General features: G+C 49.6%; 1 protein-coding gene across 2 annotated transcripts in view; it reads right to left on the reverse strand.

The window, feature by feature from the left end:
* UGT8 (UDP glycosyltransferase 8) overlaps positions 1–6,405 on the reverse strand; it is a 44,948-nt gene extending 38,543 nt beyond the window's left edge. Inside the window, exon 1 of one of the 2 annotated variants that reach the window (XM_054066029.1) lies at positions 6,060–6,405. The gene's annotated coding sequence lies outside the window, so the exon portion shown is untranslated. Of the gene's footprint in view, positions 1–3,969; positions 4,184–6,059 lie in introns of those variants that run through there. The other variant, XM_054066030.1, reaches the window with a different exon arrangement.
* Between the last annotated feature and the right edge of the window lie 1,810 nt (positions 6,406–8,215).

Consider the following 8,215-nt stretch of genomic DNA (forward strand, 5'->3'; position numbering starts at 1 on the left):
TTTAAATATTAAATTGGGAGGGCAATGATGCCCTGAAAAGAAAGCTCAAGGCAAACAACAACACAATTACTGGACTTTTTTTTTTTTAATGCTAGTACTTCACTTTTGTTAAAAGTTTTGACAATTCTTGTTTAAATATCTTCATTTTATGAATTGGTGTTCTTGACGTGAAATTGCAAAGCCTTTTTGGTTTGACTTCACTACCGACTTGCAAGGGGGGAGGGAGAGGATCACCAGATTCAGCATCTGGAACTGCATTTTAAACAGTATCTTCATAACTTCAACATCAGGATTTAATGTTTGAAGGCTATGCTACACCTATGCACTCAATCCTCATATATAACAAATGCATGAAATATCTTTTAAAAGACTGGTGTTAATCTACGGGTGAAAACAGTTTATCTAATGGAATACAGCACCATAGTTGCAGGAAGTCAGAAGGTCCTCCACCTTTCACACTCCCCCTGCTGCCTCCCCTTAAACAGACTGCAAGACAACTTTCAGATTTTTTTTTTGTTTGATTTTTAAAAAGCACAATGTTTCATCGGGGCATCAAGACTCAAGTACAACTCCATTCAGAACCTGAAGCTGACCCAAGATTTCCCGTTAACTCTCTCCTGGGTTATTGAGTAGGAAGAGAAAATAGTCTTAAGCCACTTTTCTCATGAAGCCAAACCATCCATTCATGGGAGGAAAGAACAGCATGGAGCAAAGAAGAAAGCTATACTTGTTCCCCTATACAAATAAAGTTATGTGCATGACAACCGTCCCACTGAAGAGGAACTGTCATAATAAATCAGGCTTAACACTACTCTTTGCAACTCCGAACTGTATTATTTAGAAAGCAGTTATTTATATTGTCTTTCAAACACTTTAAATCATTACTATTGCATTTTTATGAACTGTATTTGTAAATACAAATCAGTGGTACTTTTTCCAAGTACTATCACTTCTTCTCATGTAAAACATCTTTTTGAACTGGGCTAGTAGCTATTCTTTTACTAAAAAGCCATCTACTGATGAAATAGTTCAAGATGTAGCAAGGACGCAAATATCCCTCAGTTGCAGGTTTAGTTGATTAGGTGTTTACTAACAGCTAAACAATGAAGTGACTCCGTAAAACCATAGGCAACGTAATCAATTCCTCCTGTATTTAGGAATTAAGTAAACACACAAAACTATGTAAAAAAATAAAGAATTTCAAAAGCTTCCAGAAGAAAGGACTCACTACTACTCCAACAGACTGGCTCCAAGGCAAGAACTGTAGCACAAAATCTTTCCTGTAATTAGCAAAATAAAACATTCACAAATAGCACAGTGCTATTACTTAGCAGCAAAAAAAAGGAAAGCCGAAAATTCCACTCCTATGGGATGACAAAACAGTATGAATAAAAATCTCTTAATGGATGTTCAGTGAAAAATAGTGATGATCAATCCCCAAAGGATTTTCTTTATAACAGAAATGCAAAAAATCTAAAGACTTCTTCCTTACAAGGAGCATTACAAGGAACTCACACACTGCATATTTAAGATAAACACATCCCAAGTGTCATAAAAGACGAGAAATAGTTTGTCAAAGGGTTCAAGAAACCTTATATCACAAGTTTTGGAAACTCACTCCAAACATAGTTGTCCTGGGCGAACATTTCAGGACAAGGAACTATATTGAAAGGTTCTAGTGCATTTTATTTCCTGGAAAACAGGAAGAGCCCTCTACAATGCCTGTTCACAAAGGCTTTGTCCTGTATCAGAAAGCCTGTGTTCACACCAAAGACACTTTCTAAAACAAACAAACAAAACCAAGAGGAATCCATGTTGAAGATTTTTTCAAAGAACAAAAAACCCAACCAAAAAAAAAGTGCATGACTTCAACTGCTTCTAACGTATCAGCATCTCTCAAAGGTAATCCTACTCTCTTCATAAATATCGTACTATAAATATTATACTACTGAAACAAAGAGAAGCATTCTATTAAGATTTAGGATCTGGAGAGAAAAAGTATTTCATTTAGTAAGGATCTCTCAAACACAATCTTACAAATGCCTCAATAGCTTTTAGTGCCATAACGTGTTTTTTTCTAGTAAATAACTGACTGAGAAGGGACTCAACCGAGATGGAGTACACCGAGCTGAACTCTTGGTACTACTCTAGAGGAACCAACCTGACTAAAACAGAAGATGGAAAACAGCGCTTTCAAGAACCTGAAGTGGAAAACAAAGAAAGTAGGTGCAGGTAGTAAAATACCCAGCAATTAAAATGAGAAATAATTTAGTTCTTGCTCAGCAAAGTCAAATAGAAATTAATTGAGTCATGATAAGCATTGTTGTTAGAGTTACTACTATAATTAATTGCAAAACATTTTTTAAGCGGTAGGAGTGCTGCAGCAAAACAAATCTTCTGTACAAGTCTCAACAGGTACAGAAAAGGCCATACACAAAGCTACTCTCAGTGGCCCCGTTTTAGGGGCAGCGTGGCTTACCACAGCACCTTCTTGCCCAATGTATGCACACGTAGTAACGCACCTACCACAAAGAAAAGACTTTGATAAATTTTTCTTTTGTCTTACTGGAAATAAAACACACTGCTATAAATCAATCAAGTCAATCTGTAGCAAATGATACACAGCAAAGAAACAAAGCACGTTCTGTTACTTTTTCTTTACAAACTAATTAGACCACATTGTCATGATCTGCAGCACTGCTGGCATTCATTCACCAATCCAACACAGTTCCTCCAAGCAAACCTACTAACATAGTTATTCCAAAGGGCTGATTTGGATAACAACCTCTAACGCATTTGAGATATAATAAACATGGCTTTAAAATGTCACATATATTAGAGTTAAACTGCCTTCAATTTCTCTAAACAATAACTAAACCGGTTGAGTGTATTGTAGGGAACCAATCTGAAATTATCAGAGTCCTGCCTTCATCACAGGCCAAGCTGCAATGACCACCAATGAATTACAATAGCCAGTAGCCATTCACTAAGTCGAGGTTGCCACCAGTGTATAAAACCAACCCACTGCTTTGCTACCATTTCCTCAGCGAGTTAACCACCCTCCACTCCACTGGCACAGGCAAGGAGAGGACGCTTATGGAGCTCAGATGACACAACCCTGTGCAGAATGAGGCTACAAGGATTGTCTCAAATGCCATCTCCTCGAGCCCTGGTTAGTCCCATAGATTTCTCCATCCAAATCCCTCTTCAGAACAAGCCAACCACTTAAAAGCACTCTGAGAATATGAAATGTACGGGGTGTTCACAAAGTCCTCGAACGTAATTCTCACCTTGCAGCCTGTATACTTAGACACACATGACAAAAATCACTTTCTTGATTCCCACAAAGAGCTTCTGCTGATAACCAATGCTGTGCAAAAATCAAAAATGTTGAAGCGTTTCAGGCCAAGCAGTCATTCCCTTGTATTTTGACAGAAATATTTCTACAGAAGCTCAAAAATCGTCTGAAAGAGCACAGGACTCCAGCACGAACTGGTTAGCAGTTTTGAAAAATCAGGCACCGCAGTACCCAGTGGTCAGCCTGGATCAGTGACCAAAGCAAAGGAACAACAACAAGGAAATGTGAAGTAAAGGTTAACTGCATACTCTTGTTGTATTGGTGCTACAAAACCAGCTCAGCTAAAATACATCAAGTGACCTTGTGCGATAATTGCATGGAAAAGCAGGCTGGTACCTTCAGACAGGACACATCACCGAGACAACTTTTAGGATCAATACCTAGAAACAGGTATATATGATGTGAATTATTCCCAAAAACTGAGTCACCCGGTCACAAGACGAAAACCAAACCCACTACCTTCGAGGCGTTTGGGGAAGACCTTCAAGGATCTCTACTGCTCGGGTTGCTCACTGCTGCTCATCCCCAGGCGATCCGATGAGCATGCAAAACACGCTGCGTATTTTGTCATTATTTCCTATTGTCCCACAGTCGGCGCGTAAACAACTCACCAAAGACAAGGTACCATTTAATAACCGTCGGAACCCTGCGGCTCTGTTGATGTATTCCCTCAGAAGTTTACTCTTAACTGCTTTCCTCCTTTTTCCGACCCACCAGGGAGGGCACAGCAGCCCTTACGCAATGTTCTCCCTTCCCATGCAAGAAGGGTTTTTGATGGAAACTCAGTTAACATTCAGGGCGAGCACAGCACGCGACTCACAGAGGTCCCTCACATTGCACCTCCAAGGAAAACATTCCCAAGGCATCCAGAGCGGCTGCCCGGCTTACATAACCTTTTTGGGGGGGACACACACAGCCCTGGGGAGCCCTCGCTGCAGCCCCAGCCGCCGCCTCCTCCTCACAGGTGCCATGAGGGACGCTCTGCCAGGGAAGAGCAGCCCCCAGAGCTCGCCCTCCTCCCTCCACTTCACCCCAGAGTGAAGAGCAGGGTGCGAGGTGTCCTTTTTGCTCCCCCTCAGCGCTCAGGTATCCTTTTTTTTTAACCTTCCCTCATCACCCTCGCAAGGACACGGCGCTCCCCCCCCCCCCTTCAGGTCACACCGTCCCCTCGCTCTCAGGGACACCGCATCGCCACCAATTCCCGGTTTCCTGCGGTTTCTTCCCAAGCAGTCCACCTCTTTTCCCCAGCCCCCCCCCCCCCCATCAACCCCAGCGCCATCCCCCCTCCCAGGAACCCCACCAACCCCAATCCCATCACTCCCCCAGTGCCTCCATCACCCCCTAACCCCATCACCACCACCCCCAGTCCCCCCCATCACCTCATCACTTCCACAGTCCTCCCCATCACCTCCCGGGCCCCCCCACCCCCTCAATCCCCTATCACCCCCCCAATCCCCTATCACCCCCAACCCCATCACTGCCCCTGAGTCTCATCACTGCCCCAGCGCCCCAGTCCCCCCAAAGCCCCTCTCTGCAGCCTCATCACCACCACAGTGCCCCCAGTTCCCCCCAACCCCATCACTCCTCCAACCACCCCCAGTCCACCTCTTTTCCCCATCCCCTTTCCCCAGTGCCCCCATCAACCCCCAGCCCCATCACCCCCCCCCAGTGCCCCCATCAACCTCGACCCCATCACCCCCCCAGTGCCCCCATCACCCCCCCCAGTGCCCCCATCAACCCCGACCCCATCACCCCCCCAGTGACCCCATCATCCCCCCCAGTGCCCCTATCACCCCCAACCCCATCACTGCCCCTGAGTCTCATCACTGCCCCAGCGCCCCAGTCCCCCCAAAGCCCCTCTCTGCAGCCTCATCACCACCACAGTGCCCCCAGTTCCCCCCAACCCCATCACTCCTCCAACCACCCCCAGTCCACCTCTTTTCCCCATCCCCTTTCCCCAGTGCCCCCATCAACCCCCAGCCCCATCACCCCCCCCAGTGCCCCCATCAACCTCGACCCCATCACCCCCCCAGTGCCCCCATCACCCCCCCCAGTGCCCCCATCAACCCCGACCCCATCACCCCCCCAGTGACCCCATCATCCCCCCCAGTGCCCCTATCAACCCCAACCCCATCACCCCCCCCAGTGCCCCCATCATCCCCCCAGTGCCCCTATCAACCCCATCGACCCCGACCCTATCACTCCCCAGTGCCGCCATCAACCCCCAACCCCATCACGCCCCCAGTGCTCCCATCAACCCCCAACCCCATCACCCCCATGAACCCCGACCCCATCACTCCCCAATGCCCCCATCGACCCCGACCGCATGACTCCCCCAGCGCCCCCATCACTCTGTAAGCCCATCACCCCCTCCCAGTCCCCCCAGCCCCATCACCCCCTAACCCCATCACCCCCTCCCAGTCCCCCCAGCCCCATCACTGCCCCCGGTCCCCATTCCAGCCCAACCAAGCCCCCCCTCCTCTTATCCCCCCCCCCCCCCCCCCCGCTTCCCGCGGCTGTGCCTCCTCCAGCCCCTTCACCGCGGGGTGATGCAGAGCGCCCAGAGCCTCCTCTAAGCATTACAGCGGGAAGGGGGGGATAAGCAGGAGGAGAGGAACAAGTGAAATCAAAAAGCCGCAAGGTGAAAGCAGCGCTTCCCCCCCCCATAGCCGGGACCGCCTCGCCCCGCGAGCTCCCTCACCGCTCTCCCTTCAGGGCCGTTTCTCCGCCTCTGGTAACCGAGCCGCAACCCGGGGAGCGAGCGTGTGCTCGGGAGCTCGGCTCTGCCGCTCTTTTCTTCCCCCCGTTCGTCCCGGGGTGTGGGGGGCTGGTGGCTCGGCGGAGCCCGCAGCGCCCGCCGTCCCCTCGGCCGGGGCTGTGCGGCACCTGCTGCGGCGCTGGGGGCGAGCCGAGCGCACCCTGGCTCCGTCCTCCCTCCCTCAACTCTTTCGCATCACTTCCCTCTGCCCCGGCACCGGAGGGGGGCTCCCCTCCCCCCGGCTGTCGGAGAGCTGCGGTGCGGCCGTGCGGGCTCCCCGCCGCCCCATGCACTGCCCCCGAGGGCACAGCCCCCGCCACCGCCCCCGCCGGGCGGCACCCGCACCGCCCAGCGCCCCGCCGGGCTGGCACCGCCCGCGGGGGACCCGCACCGGCCGCCAAACCGGGGGGGGGGAACCGGCACCGCCCGCGGGGGGACCCGCACCGGCCGCCAAACGGGGGGAGGAACCGGCACGGGGGGGCGAACGGGGATGGGGGGGGGGGGAAACGGCACCGGGAGAGAATGCAGTTTGAGGAGGAAAAGGGACCCGGGATCTCCTGAAACTGCAGGGGGATATCAGGCACCACCAGTGTCACCTGCAGTTGGAAAGGGGACCCAACACCCCCAGGACTGGTGCAACTGGAGAGGAGAATCAGGGACCACCAGTCCCACCTGCAGTTGGAAGGGGGTCCCAACACCCCCCGGACTGGTGCAACTGGAGATGAGAATCAGGGACCACCAGTCCCACCTGCAGTTGGAAGGGGATCCCAGCACCCCCAGGACTGGTGCAACTGGAGATGAGAATCGGGGACCACCAGTCCCACTCCCAGTTAGAAAGGGGTCCCAGAACCTCCTGGACTGGTGCAACTGGAGATGAGAATCGGGGACCACCAGTCCCACTCCCAGTTGGAAAGGGGTCCCAGAACCTCCTGGACTGGTGCAACGGGAGATGAGGATCAGGGACCACCAGTCCCACCTGCAGTTGGAAGGGGGTCCCAACACCATTGGTCCCGCCGAGGCACAGAGAGAGAGATGACATGTGGGTACCCGGCACCCCTGGGACTGGTGCAACTGGGGGTGGGAATTATGCACCACCAGTCTTGCCTGGGGTTGTGGGGGGAACCCCCCCCTAGTCCCACCGAGGCAGGGAGCAAGATTAGATAGAGAAGAGCTGGCATCACTTATGAACTCCAGAGCCTTACACCCCCGCTTCCCCTTTTTATTAGAGCTAAATGGACTTTCCTAATTGATTCCATCTGCTGGAATGATAGCCAGTCCCCCTGCATGAAAGGGCACTCATGTCTCTGCCCCTTTCAGTCCCTGTTTAGGAAAGGCTGTATGAAAGGGATGTAATGCTTCTAATCACCACCCTGGAATAGTCCTGTCAGCAGCCCTACAAGCCATCAAGGTTTAAATATTGATGGTAGTTCTCCAATTAATTTTGTGTGTGTGTGTTTCAGGTGTGGAGATTTTTTTCTATTTTTTTACTCACTATATAATAAAAGCGTAATTTCATAGCTGATAGTGAAGTTCTTTGAAAGAACAATGTTTGCCCCTTTATCTGGCAACACTCTAAAATCCAGATTGTTCCCCTGCTTGCTTTGAGTTCAAAACCATGTCACGGACTCATTAAGGTAAATGCTTCTTTCACGGAAGATTTTGTAATGGACTTTAAAGGAAAAGAAGTTTCAGACAGTCTTTCTGATCTGATGGACCAAGTTACTCCTTTAATAGAAATGAGGATTTAAGTTTCAACAGACAAAACAAGAAAGTTAATGAAATTTGAATAAGTTAATGAAATGCATGATCTCCATTCTAGTAAAGTTGGCTTGGAAAAGAAAGTGAAACTTTACTTTCATTCAAATTAGTCCAATTTATTTTGGACATAGATCTCCTGATATTCATTCATTATTGAGCCTTTTAAAAGCTCCTCTGTTTCTGACACTGTAGAATCGTTTAAGCTGGAAAAGACTTTCAAGAACATCAAGTTCAACCATAAACCTCACAGTGCCAACTCAACCACGAAACCACGTCCGTAAGCACCACATCCGCATGTAAAACAATTCCTTAAAGTTTCTTCAAACTCATGCACTGTGTGA

This window comes from Cuculus canorus, chromosome 4, assembly GCF_017976375.1.
Source record: "Cuculus canorus isolate bCucCan1 chromosome 4, bCucCan1.pri, whole genome shotgun sequence".
Taxonomy (NCBI): Eukaryota; Metazoa; Chordata; class Aves; order Cuculiformes; family Cuculidae; genus Cuculus; species Cuculus canorus.